Below are 17,782 nucleotides of genomic sequence, written 5' to 3' on the forward strand. Positions count from 1 at the left end.
CAAATCTCGAGATTTCGGTCGTTTTTGATGAAAACTGCCGTCTTTTCCTTCCCGTTTGGGTATTTCGACGTTTAAGCGCTCCTTTTACTCCTTTTTCGTGCAGAATGTAATAAACAACCGTTTAACCGTCGAAACAAGCGGAACAGCTCGCAAATCTCGATGATTTCGTCGATTTTGATGAAAACTGACCGTCATTCCTTCCCGTTTGACATATTTCGACGTTCAAGCGCTCCTTTTACTCCTTTTTACGTGCAGAATGTAATAAACAACCGTTTAACCCGTCGAAACAAGCGGACAGCTCGCAAATCTCGATGATTTCGTCCGATTTTGATGAAACTGACCGTCATTTCCTTCCCGTTTGAGGTATTTCGACGTTTAAGCGCTCCTTTTACTCCTTTTTACGTGCAGAATGTAATAAACAACCGTTTAACCGTCGAAACAAGCGGAACAGCTCGCAAATCTCGATGATTTCGTCGATTTTGATGAAACTGACCGTCATTTCCTTCCCGTTTCGATCATATTTCGACGTTCAAGCGCTCCTTTTACTCCTTTTACGTGCAGAATGTAATAAACAACCGTTTAACCGTCGAAACAAGCGGAACAGCTCGCAAATCTCGATGATTTCCGTCGATTTTGATGAAAACTGACCGTCATTTCCTTCCCGTTTGAGATATTTCGACGTTTAAGCGCTTCTTTTACTCCTTTTTACGTGCAGAATGTAATAAACAACCGTTTAACCGTCGAAACAAGCGGAACAGCTCGCAAATCTCGATGATTTCGTCGATTTTGATGAAAACTGACCGTCATTTCCTTCCCGTTTGAAGGTATTTCGACGTTAAGCGCTCCTTTTACTCCTTTTTACGTGCAGAATGTAATAAACAACCGTTTAACCGTCGAACAAGCGGAACAGCTCGCAAATCTCGATGATTTCGTCGATTTTGATGAAAACTGACCGTCATTCTTCCCGTTTGAGATATTTCGACGTTTAAAGCGCTTCTTTTACTCCTTTTTACGTGCAGAATGTAATAAACAACCGTTTAACCGTCGAAACAAGCGGAACAGCTCGCAAATCTCGATGATTTCGTCGATTTTGATGAAAACTGGACCGTCATTTCCTTCCCGTTTGACATATTTCGACGTTCAAGCGCTCCTTTTACTCCTTTTTACGTGCAGAATGTAATAAACAACCGTTTAACCGTCGAAACACGCGGAACAGCTCGCAAATCTCGATGATTTCGTCGATTTTGATGAAAACTGACCGTCATTTCCTTCCCGTTTGAGGTATTTCGACGTTTAAGCGCTCCTTTTACTCCTTTTTACGTGCAGAATGTAATAAACAACCGTTTTAACCGTCGAAACAAGCGGAACAGCTCGCAAATCTCGATGATTTCGTCGATTTGATGAAAACTGACCGTCATTCCTTCCCGTTTGACATATTTCGACGTTCAAGCGCTCCTTTTACTCCTTTTTACGTGCAGAATGTAATAAACAACCGTTTAACCGTCGAAACAAGCGGAAACAGCTCGCAAATCTCGATGATTTCGTCGATTTTGATGAAAACTGACCGTCATTTCCTTCCCGTTTGAGGTATTTCGACGTTTAAGCGCTCCTTTTACTCCTTTTTACGTGCAGAATGTAATAAACAACCGTTTAACCGTCGAAACAAGCGGAACAGCTCGCAAATCTCGATGATTTCGTCGATTTTGATGAAAACTGACCGTCATTTCCTTCCCGTTTGACATATTTCGACGTTCAAGCGCTCCTTTACTCCTTTTTACGTGCAGAAGTAATAAACAACCGTTTAACCGTCGAAACAAGCGGAACAGCTCGCAAATCTTGATGATTTCGTCGATTTTGATGAAAACTGACCGTCATTTCCTTCCCGTTTGAGATATTTCGACGTTTAAGCGCTTCTTTTACTCCTTTTTACGTGCAGAATGTAATAAACAACCGTTTAAACCGTCGAAACAAGCGGAACAGCTCGCAAATCTCGATGATTTCGTCGATTTTGATGAAAACTGACCGTCATTTCCTTCCGTTTGAGGTATTTCGACGTTTAAGCGCTCCTTTTACTCCTTTTTACGTGCAGAATGTAATAAACAACCGTTTAACCGTCGAAACAAGCGGAACAGCTCGCAATCTCGATGATTTCGTCGATTTTGATGAAAACTGACCGTCATTTCCTTCCCGTTTGAGATATTTCGACGTTTAAGCGCTTCTTTTACTCCTTTTTACGTGCAGAATGTAATAAACAACCGTTTAAAACCGTCGAAACAAGCGGAACAGCTCGCAAATCTCGATGATTTCGTCGATTTTGATGAAAACTGACCGTCATTTCCTTCCCGTTTGAGATATTTCGACGTTCAAGCGCTCCTTTTACTCCTTTTTTACGTGCAGAATGTAATAAACAACCGTTTAACCGTCGAAACAAGCGGAACAGCTCGCAATCTCGATGATTTCGTCGATTTTGATGAAACTGACCGTCATTTCCTTCCCGTTGAGATATTTCGACGTTTAAGCGATCCTTTTCCTCCTTTTTAAGTGCAGAATGTAATAAACAACGGTTTTAACCGTCGAAACAAGCGGAACAGCTCGCAAATCTCGATGATTCGTCGATTTTGATGAAACTGACCGTCATTTTCCTTCCCGTTTGAGATATTTCGACGTTTAAGCGCTAATTTTACTCCTTTTTACGTGCAGAATGTAATAAACAACCGTTTAACCGTCGAGACAAGCGGAACAGCTCACAAATCTCGATGATTTCGTCGATTTTGATGAAAACTGACCGTCATTTCCTTCCCGTTTGAGATATTTCGACGTTTAAGCGATCCTTTTACTCCTTTTTAAGTGCAGAATGTAATAAACAACGGTTTAACCGTCGAAACAAGCGGAACAGCTCGCAAATCTCGATGATTTCGTCGATTTTGATGAAAACTGACCGTCATTTCCTTCCCGTTTGAGATATTTCGACGTTTAAGCGCTAATTTTACTCCTTTTTACGTGCAGAATGTAATAAACAACCGTTTAAACCGTCGAGACAAGCGGAACAGCTCGCAAATCTCGATGATTTCGTCGATTTTGATGAAAACTGACCGTCATTTCCTTCCCGTTTGAGATATTTCGACGATTAAGCGATCCTTTTACTCCTTTTTACGTGCAGAATGTAATAAACAACGGTTTAACCGTCGAAACAAGCGGAACAGCTCGCAAATCTCGATGATTTCGTCGATTTTGATGAAAACTGACCGTCATTTCCTTCCCGTTTGAGATATTTCGACGTTTAAGCGCTCCTTTTACTCCTTTTTACGTGCAGAATGTAATAAACAACCGTTTAACCGTCGAAACAAGCGGAACAGCTCGCAAATCTCGATGATTTCGTCGATTTTGATGAAAACTGACCGTCATTTCCTTCCCGTTTGAGATATTTCGACGTTTAAGCGCTCCTTTTACTCCTTTTTAAGTGCAGAATGTAATAAACAACGGTTTAACCGTCGAAACAAGCGGAACAGCTCGCAAATCTCGATGATTTCGTCGATTTTGATGAAAACTGACCGTCATTTCCTTCCCGTTTGAGATATTTCGACGTTTAAGCGCTTCTTTTACTCCTTTTTACGTGCAGAATGTAATAAACAACCGTTTAACCGTCGAAACAAGCGGAACAGCTCGCAAATCTCGATGATTTCGTCGATTTTGATGAAAACTGACCGTCATTTCCTTCCCGTTTGACATATTTCGACGTTCAAGCGCTCCTTTTACTCCTTTTTACGTGCAGAATGTAATAAACAACCGTTTAACCGTCGAAACAAGCGGAACAGCTCGCAAATCTCGATGATTTCGTCGATTTTGATGAAAACTGACCGTCATTTCCTTCCCGTTTGAGGTATTTCGACGTTTAAGCGCTCCTTTTACTCCTTTTTACGTGCAGAATGTAATAAACTACCGTTTAACCGTCGAAACAAGCGGAACAGCTCGCAAATCTCGATGATTTCGTCGATTTTGATGAAAACTGACCGTCATTTCCATCCCGTTTGAGATATTTCGACGTTTAAGCGCTCCTTTTACTCCTTTTTACGTGCAGAATGTAATAAACAACCGTCTAACCGTCGAAACAAGCGGAACAGCTCGCAAATCTCGATGATTTCGTCGATTTTGATGAAAACTGACCGTCATTTCCTTCCCGTTTGAGATATTTCGACGTTTAAGCGCTTCTTTTACTCCTTTTTACGTGCAGAATGTAATAAACAACGGTTTAACCGTCGAAACAAGCGGAAGAGCTCGCAAATCTCGATGATTTCGTCGATTTTGATGAAAACTGACCGTCATTTCCTTCCCGTTTGAGATATTTCGACGTTTAAGCGCTCTTTTTACTCCTTTTTACGTGCAGAATGTAATAAACATCCGTTTAACCGTCGAGACAAGCGGAACAGCTCGCAAATCTCGATGATTTCGTCGATTTTGATGAAAACTGACCGTCATTTCCTTCCCGTTTGACATATTTCGACGTTCAAGCGCTCCTTTTACTCCTTTTTACGTGCAGAATGTAATAAACAACCGTTTAACCGTCGAAACAAGCGGAACAGCTCGCAAATCTCGATGATTTCGTCGATTTTGATGAAAACTGACCGTCATTTCCTTCCCGTTTGACATATTTCGACGTTCAAGCGCTCCTTTTACTCCTTTTTACGTGCAGAATGTAATAAACAACCGTTTAACCGTCGAAACAAGCGGAACAGCTCGCAAATCTCGATGTTTTCGTCGATTTTGATGAAAACTGACCGTCATTTCCTTCCCGTTTGAGGTATTTCGACGTTTAAGCGCTCCTTTTACTCCTTTTTACGTGCAGAATGTAATAAACTACCGTTTAACCGTCGAAACAAGCGGAACAGCTCGCAAATCTCGATGATTTCGTCGATTTTGATGAAAACTGACCGTCATTTCCATCCCGTTTGAGATATTTCGACGTTTAAGCGCTCCTTTTACTCCTTTTTACGTGCAGAATGTAATAAACAACCGTCTAACCGTCGAAACAAGCGGAACAGCTCGCAAATCTCGATGATTTCGTCGATTTTGATGAAAACTGACCGTCATTTCCTTCCCGTTTGAGATATTTCGACGTTTAAGCGCTTCTTTTACTCCTTTTTACGTGCAGAATGTAATAAACAACGGTTTAACCGTCAAAACAAGCGGAAGAGCTCGCAAATCTCGATGATTTCGTCGATTTTGATGAAAACTGACCGTCATTTCCTTCCCGTTTGAGATATTTCGACGTTTAAGCGCTCCTTTTACTCCTTTTTACGTGCAGAATGTAATAAACAACCGTTTAACCGTCGAAACTAGCGGAACAGCTCGCAAATCTCGATGATTTCGTCGATTTTGATGAAAACTGACCGTCATTTCCTTCCCGTTTGAGATATTTCGACGTTTAAGCGATAATTTATTACTCCTTTTTACGTGCAGAATGTAATAAACAACGGTTTAACCGTCGAAACAAGCGGAACAGCTCGCAAATCTCGATTATTTCGTCGATTTTGATGAAAACTGACCGTCATTTCCTTCCCGTTTGAGATATTTCGACGTTTAAGCGCTTCTTTTACTCCTTTTTACGTGCAGAATGTAATAAACAACCGTTTAACCGTCGAAACAAGCGGAACAGCTCGCAAATCTCGATGATTTCGTCATTTAGATGAAAACTGACCGTCATTTCCTTCCCGTTTGACATATTTCGACGTTCAAGCGCTCCTTTTACTCCTTTTTACGTGCAGAATGTAATAAACAACCGTTTAACCGTCGAAACAAGCGGAACAGCTCGCAAATCTCGATGATTTCGTCGATTTTGATGAAAACTGACCGTCATTTCCTTCCCGTTTGAGGTATTTCGACGTTTAAGCGCTCCTTTTACTCCTTTTTACGTGCAGAATGTAATAAACAACCGTTTAACCGTCGAAACAAGCGGAACAGCTCGCAAATCTCGATGATTTCGTCGATTTTGATGAAAACTGACCGTCATTTCCTTCCCGTTTGACATATTTCGACGTTCAAGCGCTCCTTTTACTCCTTTTTACGTGCAGAATGTAATAAACAACCGTTTAACCGTCGAAACAAGCGGAACAGCTCGCAAATCTCGATGATTTCGTCGATTTTGATGAAAACTGACCGTCATTTCCTTCCCGTTTGACATATTTCGACGTTCAAGCGCTCCTTTTACTCCTTTTTACGTGCAGAATGTAATAAACAACCGTTTAACCGTCGAAACAAGCGGAACAGCTCGCAAATCTCGATGATTTCGTCGATTTTGATGAAAACTGACCGTCATTTCCTTCCCGTTTGAGGTATTTCGACGTTTAAGCGCTCCTTTTACTCCTTTTTACGTGCAGAATGTAATAAACTACCGTTTAACCGTCGAAACAAGCGGAACAGCTCGCAAATCTCGATGATTTCGTCGATTTTGATGAAAACTGACCGTCATTTCCATCCCGTTTGAGATATTTCGACGTTTAAGCGCTCCTTTTACTCCTTTTTACGTGCAGAATGTAATAAACAACCGTCTAACCGTCGAAACAAGCGGAACAGCTCGCAAATCTCGATGATTTCGTCGATTTTGATGAAAACTGACCGTCATTTCCTTCCCGTTTGAGATATTTCGACGTTTAAGCGCTTCTTTTACTCCTTTTTACGTGCAGAATGTAATAAACAACGGTTTAACCGTCGAAACAAGCGGAAGAGCTCGCAAATCTCGATGATTTCGTCGATTTTGATGAAAACTGACCGTCATTTCCTTCCCGTTTGAGATATTTCGACGTTTAAGAGCTCTTTTTACTCCTTTTTACGTGCAGAATGTAATAAACATCCGTTTAACCGTCGAGACAAGCGGAACAGCTCGCAAATCTCGATGATTTCGTCGATTTTGATGAAAACTGACCGTCATTTCCTTCCCGTTTGACATATTTCGACGTTCAAGCGCTCCTTTTACTCCTTTTTACGTGCAGAATGTAATAAACAACCGTTTAACCGTCGAAACAAGCGGAACAGCTCGCAAATCTCGATGATTTCGTCGATTTTGATGAAAACTGACCGTCATTTCCTTCCCGTTTGACATATTTCGACGTTCAAGCGCTCCTTTTACTCCTTTTTACGTGCAGAATGTAATAAACAACCGTTTAACCGTCGAAACAAGCGGAACAGCTCGCAAATCTCGATGTTTTCGTCGATTTTGATGAAAACTGACCGTCATTTCCTTCCCGTTTGAGGTATTTCGACGTTTAAGCGCTCCTTTTACTCCTTTTTACGTGCAGAATGTAATAAACTACCGTTTAACCGTCGAAACAAGCGGAACAGCTCGCAAATCTCGATGATTTCGTCGATTTTGATGAAAACTGACCGTCATTTCCATCCCGTTTGAGATATTTCGACGTTTAAGCGCTCCTTTTACTCCTTTTTACGTGCAGAATGTAATAAACAACCGTCTAACCGTCGAAACAAGCGGAACAGCTCGCAAATCTCGATGATTTCGTCGATTTTGATGAAAACTGACCGTCATTTCCTTCCCGTTTGAGATATTTCGACGTTTAAGCGCTTCTTTTACTCCTTTTTACGTGCAGAATGTAATAAACAACGGTTTAACCGTCAAAACAAGCGGAAGAGCTCGCAAATCTCGATGATTTCGTCGATTTTGATGAAAACTGACCGTCATTTCCTTCCCGTTTGAGATATTTCGACGTTTAAGCGCTCCTTTTACTCCTTTTTACGTGCAGAATGTAATAAACAACCGTTTAACCGTCGAAACTAGCGGAACAGCTCGCAAATCTCGATGATTTCGTCGATTTTGATGAAAACTGACCGTCATTTCCTTCCCGTTTGAGATATTTCGACGTTTAAGCGATAATTTATTACTCCTTTTTACGTGCAGAATGTAATAAACAACGGTTTAACCGTCGAAACAAGCGGAACAGCTCGCAAATCTCGATGATTTCGTCGATTTTGATGAAAACTGACCGTCATTTCCTTCCCGTTTGAGATATTTCGACGTTTAAGCGCTTCTTTTACTCCTTTTTACGTGCAGAATGTAATAAACAACCGTTTAACCGTCGAAACAAGCGGAACAGCTCGCAAATCTCGATGATTTCGTCATTTAGATGAAAACTGACCGTCATTTCCTTCCCGTTTGACATATTTCGACGTTCAAGCGCTCCTTTTACTCCTTTTTACGTGCAGAATGTAATAAACAACCGTTTAACCGTCGAAACAAGCGGAACAGCTCGCAAATCTCGATGATTTCGTCGATTTTGATGAAAACTGACCGTCATTTCCTTCCCGTTTGAGGTATTTCGACGTTTAAGCGCTCCTTTTACTCCTTTTTACGTGCAGAATGTAATAAACAACCGTTTAACCGTCGAAACAAGCGGAACAGCTCGCAAATCTCGATGATTTCGTCGATTTTGATGAAAACTGACCGTCATTTCCTTCCCGTTTGACATATTTCGACGTTCAAGCGCTCCTTTTACTCCTTTTTACGTGCAGAATGTAATAAACAACCGTTTAACCGTCGAAACAAGCGGAACAGCTCGCAAATCTCGATGATTTCGTCGATTTTGATGAAAACTGACCGTCATTTCCTTCCCGTTTGAGGTATTTCGACGTTTAAGCGCTCCTTTTACTCCTTTTTACGTGCAGAATGTAATAAACAACCGTTTAACCGTCGAAACAAGCGGAACAGCTCGCAAATCTCGATGATTTCGTCGATTTTGATGAAAACTGACCGTCATTTCCTTCCCGTTTGAGATATTTCGACGTTTAAGCGCTTCTTTTACTCCTTTTTACGTGCAGAATGTAATAAACAACCGTTTAACCGTCGAAACAAGCGGAACAGCTCGCAAATCTCGATGATTTCGTCGATTTTGATGAAAACTGACCGTCATTTCCTTCCCGTTTGAGATATTTCGACGTTCAAGCGCTCCTTTTACTCCTTTTTACGTGCAGAATGTAATAAACAACCGTTTAACCGTCGAAACAAGCGGAACAGCTCGCAAATCTCGATGATTTCGTCGATTTTGATGAAAACTGACCGTCATTTCCTTCCCGTTTGAGATATTTCGACGTTTAAGCGATCCTTTTACTCCTTTTTAAGTGCAGAATGTAATAAACAACGGTTTAACCGTCGAAACAAGCGGAACAGCTCGCAAATCTCGATGATTTCGTCGATTTTGATGAAAACTGACCGTCATTTCCTTCCCGTTTGAGATATTTCGACGTTTAAGCGCTCCTTTTACTCCTTTTTAAGTGCAGAATGTAATAAACAACGGTTTAACCGTCGAAACAAGCGGAACAGCTCGCAAATCTCGATGATTTCGTCGATTTTGATGAAAACTGACCGTCATTTCCTTCCCGTTTGACATATTTCGACGTTCAAGCGCTCCTTTTACTCCTTTTTACGTGCAGAATGTAATAAACAACCGTTTAACCGTCGAAACAAGCGGAACAGCTCGCAAATCTCGATGTTTTCGTCGATTTTGATGAAAACTGACCGTCATTTCCTTCCCGTTTGAGGTATTTCGACGTTTAAGCGCTCCTTTTACTCCTTTTTACGTGCAGAATGTAATAAACTACCGTTTAACCGTCGAAACAAGCGGAACAGCTCGCAAATCTCGATGATTTCGTCGATTTTGATGAAAACTGACCGTCATTTCCATCCCGTTTGAGATATTTCGACGTTTAAGCGCTCCTTTTACTCCTTTTTACGTGCAGAATGTAATAAACAACCGTCTAACCGTCGAAACAAGCGGAACAGCTCGCAAATCTCGATGATTTCGTCGATTTTGATGAAAACTGACCGTCATTTCCTTCCCGTTTGAGATATTTCGACGTTTAAGCGCTTCTTTTACTCCTTTTTACGTGCAGAATGTAATAAACAACGGTTTAACCGTCGAAACAAGCGGAACAGCTCGCAAATCTCGATGATTTCGTCGATTTTGATGAAAACTGACCGTCATTTCCTTCCCGTTTGAGATATTTCGACGTTTAAGCGCTTCTTTTACTCCTTTTTACGTGCAGAATGTAATAAACAACCGTTTAACCGTCGAAACAAGCGGAACAGCTCGCAAATCTCGATGATTTCGTCGATTTTGATGAAAACTGACCGTCATTTCCTTCCCGTTTGAGATATTTCGACGTTTAAGCGATAATTTATTACTCCTTTTTACGTGCAGAATGTAATAAACAACGGTTTAACCGTCGAAACAAGCGGAACAGCTCGCAAATCTCGATGATTTCGTCGATTTTGATGAAAACTGACCGTCATTTCCTTCCCGTTTGAGATATTTCGACGTTTAAGCGCTTCTTTTACTCCTTTTTACGTGCAGAATGTAATAAACAACCGTTTAACCGTCGAAACAAGCGGAACAGCTCGCAAATCTCGATGATTTCGTCATTTTGATGAAAACTGACCGTCATTTCCTTCCCGTTTGACATATTTCGACGTTCAAGCGCTCCTTTTACTCCTTTTTACGTGCAGAATGTAATAAACAACCGTTTAACCGTCGAAACAAGCGGAACAGCTCGCAAATCTCGATGATTTCGTCGATTTTGATGAAAACTGACCGTCATTTCCTTCCCGTTTGAGGTATTTCGACGTTTAAGCGCTCCTTTTACTCCTTTTTACGTGCAGAATGTAATAAACAACCGTTTAACCGTCGAAACAAGCGGAACAGCTCGCAAATCTCGATGATTTCGTCGATTTTGATGAAAACTGACCGTCATTTCCTTCCCGTTTGACATATTTCGACGTTCAAGCGCTCCTTTTACTCCTTTTTACGTGCAGAATGTAATAAACAACCGTTTAACCGTCGAAACAAGCGGAACAGCTCGCAAATCTCGATGATTTCGTCGATTTTGATGAAAACTGACCGTCATTTCCTTCCCGTTTGAGGTATTTCGACGTTTAAGCGCTCCTTTTACTCCTTTTTACGTGCAGAATGTAATAAACAACCGTTTAACCGTCGAAACAAGCGGAACAGCTCGCAAATCTCGATGATTTCGTCGATTTTGATGAAAACTGACCGTCATTTCCTTCCCGTTTGAGATATTTCGACGTTTAAGCGCTTCTTTTACTCCTTTTTACGTGCAGAATGTAATAAACAACCGTTTAACCGTCGAAACAAGCGGAACAGCTCGCAAATCTCGATGATTTCGTCGATTTTGATGAAAACTGACCGTCATTTCCTTCCCGTTTGAGATATTTCGACGTTCAAGCGCTCCTTTTACTCCTTTTTACGTGCAGAATGTAATAAACAACCGTTTAACCGTCGAAACAAGCGGAACAGCTCGCAAATCTCGATGATTTCGTCGATTTTGATGAAAACTGACCGTCATTTCCTTCCCGTTTGAGATATTTCGACGTTTAAGCGATCCTTTTACTCCTTTTTAAGTGCAGAATGTAATAAACAACGGTTTAACCGTCGAAACAAGCGGAACAGCTCGCAAATCTCGATGATTTCGTCGATTTTGATGAAAACTGACCGTCATTTCCTTCCCGTTTGAGATATTTCGACGTTTAAGCGCTCCTTTTACTCCTTTTTAAGTGCAGAATGTAATAAACAACGGTTTAACCGTCGAAACAAGCGGAACAGCTCGCAAATCTCGATGATTTCGTCGATTTTGATGAAAACTGACCGTCATTTCCTTCCCGTTTGAGATATTTCGACGTTTAAGCGCTTCTTTTACTCCTTTTTACGTGCAGAATGTAATAAACAACCGTTTAACCGTCGAAACATGCGGAACAGCTCGCAAATCTCGATGATTTCGTCGATTTTGATGAAAACTGACCGTCATTTCCTTCCCGTTTGACATATTTCGACGTTCAAGCGCTCCTTTTACTCCTTTTTACGTGCAGAATGTAATAAACAACCGTTTAACCGTCGAAACAAGCGGAACAGCTCGCAAATCTCGATGATTTCGTCGATTTTGATGAAAACTGACCGTCATTTCCTTCCCGTTTGAGGTATTTCGACGTTTAAGCGCTCCTTTTACTCCTTTTTACGTGCAGAATGTAATAAACTACCGTTTAACCGACGAAACAAGCGGAACAGCTCGCAAATCTCGATGATTTCGTCGATTTTGATGAAAACTGACCGTCATTTCCATCCCGTTTGAGATATTTCGACGTTTAAGCGCTCCTTTTACTCCGTTTTACGTGCAGAATGTAATAAACATCCGTTTAACCGTCGAGACAAGCGGAACAGCTCGCAAATCTCGATGATTTCGTCGATTTTGAAGAAAACTGACCGTCATTTCCTTCCCGTTTGAGATATTTCGACGTTTAAGCGATCCTTTTACTCCTTTTTACGTGCAGAATGTAATAAACAACGGTTTAACCGTCGAAACAAGCGGAACAGCTCGCAAATCTCGATGATTTCGTCGATTTTGATGAAAACTGACCGTCATTTCCTTCCAGTTTGAGATATTTCGACGTTTAAGCGCTCCTTTTACTCCTTTTTACGTGCAGAATGTAATAAACAACCGTTTAACCGTCGAAACAAGCGGAACAGCTCGCAAATCTCGAGGATTTCGTCGATTTTGATGAAAACTGACCGTCATTTCCTTCACGTTTGAGATATTTCGACGTTTAAGCGCTCTTTTTACTCCTTTTTACGTGCAGAATGTAATAAACATCCGTTTAACCGTCGAGACAAGCGGAACAGCTCGCAAATCTCGATGATTTCGTCGATTTTGATGAAAACTGACCGTCATTTCCTTCCCGTTTGAGATATTTCGACGTTTAAGCGATCCTTTTACTCCTTTTTACGTGCAGAATGTAAGAAACAACGGTTTAACCGTCGAAACAAGCGGAACAGCTCGCAAATCTCGATGATTTCGTCGATTTTGATGAAAACTGACCGTCATTTCCTTCCCGTTTGAGATATTTCGACGTTTAAGCGCTCCTTTTACTCCTTTTTACGTGCAGAATGTAATAAACAACCGTTTAACCGTCGAAACAAGCGGAACAGCTCGCAAATCTCGAGGATTTCGTCGATTTTGATGAAAACTGACCGTCATTTCCTTCCCGTTTGAGATATTTCGACGTTTAAGCGCTCCTTTTACTCCTTTTTACGTGCAGAATGTAATAAACAACCGTTTAACCGTCGAAACAAGCGGAACAGCTCGCAAATCTCGATGATTTCGTCGATTTTGATGAAAACTGACCGTCATTTCCTTCCCGTTTGAGATATTTCGACGTTTAAGCGCTCCTTTTACTCCTTTTTACGTGCAGAATGTAATAAACAACCGTTTAACCGTAGAAACAAGCGGAACAGCTGGCAAATCTCGATGATTTCGTCGATTTTGATGAAAACTGACCGTCATTTCCTTCCCGTTTGAGGTATTTCGACGTTTAAGCGCTCCTTTTACTCCTTTTTACGTGCAGAATGTAATAAACAACCGTTTAACCGTCGAAACAAGCGGAACAGCTCGCAAATCTCGATGATTTCGTCGATTTTGATGAAAACTGACCGTCATTTCCTTCCCGTTTGAGATATTTCGACGTTTAAGCGCTTCTTTTACTCCTTTTTACGTGCAGAATGTAATAAACAACCGTTTAACCGTCGAAACAAGCGGAACAGCTCGCAAATCTCGATGATTTCGTCGATTTTGATGAAAACTGACCGTCATTTCCTTCCCGTTTGAGATATTTCGACGTTCAAGCGCTCCTTTTACTCCTTTTTACGTGCAGAATGTAATAAACAACCTTTTAACCGTCGAAACAAGCGGAACAGCTCGCAAATCTCGATGATTTCGTCGATTTTGATGAAAACTGACCGTCATTTCCTTCCCGTTTGAGATATTTCGACGTTCAAGCGCTCCTTTTACTCCTTTTTACGTGCAGAATGTAATAAACAACCGTTTAACCGTCGAAACAAGCGGAACAGCTCGCAAATCTCGATGATTTCGTCGATTTTGATGAAAACTGACCGTCATTTCCTTCCCGTTTGAGATATTTCGACGTTTAAGCGATCCTTTTACTCCTTTTTACGTGCAGAATGTAATAAACAACGGTTTAACCGTCGAAACAAGCGGAACAGCTCGCAAATCTCGATGATTTCGTCGATTTTGATGAAAACTGACCGTCATTTCCTTCCAGTTTGAGATATTTCGACGTTTAAGCGCTCCTTTTACTCCTTTTTACGTGCAGAATGTAATAAACAACCGTTTAACCGTCGAAACAAGCGGAACAGCTCGCAAATCTCGAGGATTTCGTCGATTTTGATGAAAACTGACCGTCATTTCCTTCCCGTTTGAGATATTTCGACGTTTAAGCGCTCTTTTTACTCCTTTTTACGTGCAGAATGTAATAAACATCCGTTTAACCGTCGAGACAAGCGGAACAGCTCGCAAATCTCGATGATTTCGTCGATTTTGATGAAAACTGACCGTCATTTCCTTCCCGTTTGAGATATTTCGACGTTTAAGCGATCCTTTTACTCCTTTTTACGTGCAGAATATAATAAACAACGGTTTAACCGTCGAAACAAGCGGAACAGCTCGCAAATCTCGATTATTTCGTCGATTTTGATGAAAACTGACCGTCATTTCCTTCCCGTTTGAGATATTTCGACGTTTAAGCGCTCCTTTTACTCCTTTTTACGTGCAGAATGTAATAAACAACCGTTTAACCGTCGAAACAAGCGGAACAGCTCGCAAATCTCGAGGATTTCGTCGATTTTGATGAAAACTGACCGTCATTTCCTTCCCGTTTGAGATATTTCGACGTTTAAGCGCTCCTATTACTCCTTTTTACGTGCAGAATGTAATAAACAACCGTTTAACCGTCGAAACAAGCGGAACAGCTCGCAAATCTCGATGATTTCGTCGATTTTGATGAAAACTGACCGTCATTTCCTTCCCGTTTGAGATATTTCGACGTTTAAGCGCTTCTTTTACTCCTTTTTACGTGCAGAATGTAATAAACAACCGTTTAACCGTAGAAACAAGCGGAACAGCTCGCAAATCTCGATGATTTCGTCGATTTTGATGAAAACTGACCGTCATTTCCTTCCCGTTTGAGATATTTCGACGTTTAAGCGCTCCTTTTACTCCTTTTTACGTGCAGAATGTAATAAACAACCGTTTAACCGTAGAAACAAGCGGAACAGCTGGCAAATCTCGATGATTTCGTCGATTTTGATGAAAACTGACCGTCATTTCCTTCCCGTTTGAGGTATTTCGACGTTTAAGCGCTCCTTTTACTCCTTTTTACGTGCAGAATGTAATAAACAACCGTTTAACCGTCGAAACAAGCGGAACAGCTCGCAAATCTCGATGATTTCGTCGATTTTGATGAAAACTGACCGTCATTTCCATCCCGTTTGAGATATTTCGACGTTTAAGCGCTCCTTTTACTCCTTTTTACGTGCAGAATGTAATAAACAACCGTTTAACCGTAGAAACAAGCGGAACAGCTGGCAAATCTCGATGATTTCGTCGATTTTGATGAAAACTGACCGTCATTTCCTTCCCGTTTGAGGTATTTCGACGTTCAAGCGCTCCTTTTACTCCTTTTTACGTGCAGAATGTAATAAACAACCGTTTAACCGTCGAAACAAGCGGAACAGCTCGCAAATCTCGATGATTTCGTCGATTTTGATGAAAACTGACCGTCATTTCCTTCCCGTTTGAGGTATTTCGACGTTTAAGCGCTCCTTTTACTCCTTTTTACGTGCAGAATGTAATAAACAACCGTCTAACCGTCGAAACAAGCGGAACAGCTCGCAAATCTCGATGATTTCGTCGATTTTGATGAAAACTGACCGTCATTTCCTTCCCGTTTGAGATATTTCGACGTTTAAGCGCTTCTTTTACTCCTTTTTACGTGCAGAATGTAATAAACAACCGTTTAACCGTCGAAACAAGCGGAACAGCTCGCAAATCTCGATGATTTCGTCGATTTTGATGAAAACTGACCGTCATTTCCTTCCCGTTTGAGATATTTCGACGTTCAAGCGCTCCTTTTACTCCTTTTTACGTGCAGAATGTAATAAACAACCGTTTAACCGTCGATACAAGCGGAACAGCTCGCAAATCTCGATGATTTCGTCGATTTTGATGAAAACTGACCGTCATTTCCTTCCCGTTTGAGATATTTCGACGTTTAAGCGCTCCTTTTACTCCTTTTTACGTGCAGAATGTAATAAACAACGGTTTAACCGTCGAAACAAGCGGAACAGCTCGCAAATCTCGATGATTTCGTCGATTTTGATGAAAACTGACCGTCATTTCCTTCCCGTTTGAGATATTTCGACGTTTAAGCGCTCCTTTTACTCCTTTTTACGTGCAGAATGTAATAAACAACCGTTTAACCGTCGAAACAAGCGGAACAGCTCGCAAATCTCGATGATTTCGTCGATTTTGATGAAAACTGACCGTCATTTCCTTCCCGTTTGAGATATTTCGACGTTCAAGCGCTCCTTTTACTCCTTTTTACGTGCAGAATGTAATAAACAACCGTTTAACCGTCGATACAAGCGGAACAGCTCGCAAATCTCGATGATTTCGTCGATTTTGATGAAAACTGACCGTCATTTCCTTCCCGTTTGAGACATTTCGACGTTTAAGCGATCCTTTTACTCCATTAAACGTGCAGAATGTAATGCACGCCAGATTCAGCCTCGAAACAAGCTTGACATATCGCAAATCTCGATGATTTCGTCGATTTTGAAGAAAACTAACCGTCATTTCCTTCCCGTTTGAGATATTTCGACGTTTAAGCGCTCCTTTTACTCCTTTTTACGTGCAGAATGTAATAAACAACGGTTTAACCGTCGAAACAAGCGGAACAGCTCGCAAATCTCGATGATTTCGTCGATTTTGATGAAAACTGACCGTCATTTCCTTCCCGTTTGAGATATTTCGACGTTTAAGCGCTCTTTTTACTCCTTTTTCGTGCAGAATGTAATAAACATCCGTTTAACCGTCGAAACAAGCGGAACAGCTCGCAAATCTCGATGATTTCGTCGATTTTGATGAAAACTGACCGTCATTTCCTTCCCGTTTGAGATATTTCGACGTTTAAGCGCTCTTTTTACTCCTTTTTACGTGCAGAATGTAATAAACATCCGTTTAACCGTCGAAACATGCGGAACAGCTCGCAAATCTCGATGATTTCGTCGATTTTGATGAAAACTGACCGTCATTTCCTTCCCGTTTGAGATATTTCGACGTTTAAGCGATCCTTTTACTCCTTTTTACGTGCAGAATGTAATAAACAACCGTTTAACCGTCGAAACAAGCGGAACAGCTCGCAAATCTCGATGATTTCGTCGATTTTGATGAAAACTGACCGTCATTTCCTTCCCGTTTGAGATATTTCGACGTTTAAGCGCTCCTTTTACTCCTTTTTACGTGCAGAATGTAATAAACAACGGTTTAACCGTCGAAACAAGCGGAACAGCTCGCAAATCTCGATGATTTCGTCGATTTTGATGAAAACTGACCGTCATTTCCTTCCCGTTTGAGATATTTCGACGTTTAAGCGCTCCTTTTACTCCTTTTTACGTGCAGAATGTAATAAACAACCGTTTAACCGTCGAAACAAGCGGAACAGCTCGCAAATCTCGATGATTTCGTCGATTTTGATGAAAACTGACCGTCATTTCCTTCCCGTTTGAGACATTTCGACGTTTAAGCGATCCTTTTACTCCATTAAACGTGCAGAATGTAATGCACGCCAGATTCAGCCTCGAAACAAGCTTGACATATCGCAAATCTCGATGATTTCGTCGATTTTGAAGAAAACTAA

Source organism: Bombus flavifrons, chromosome 8, assembly GCF_040668555.2.
Source record: "Bombus flavifrons isolate JBK064 chromosome 8, iyBomFlav1_principal, whole genome shotgun sequence".
Lineage (NCBI taxonomy): Eukaryota > Metazoa > Arthropoda > Insecta > Hymenoptera > Apidae > Bombus > Bombus flavifrons.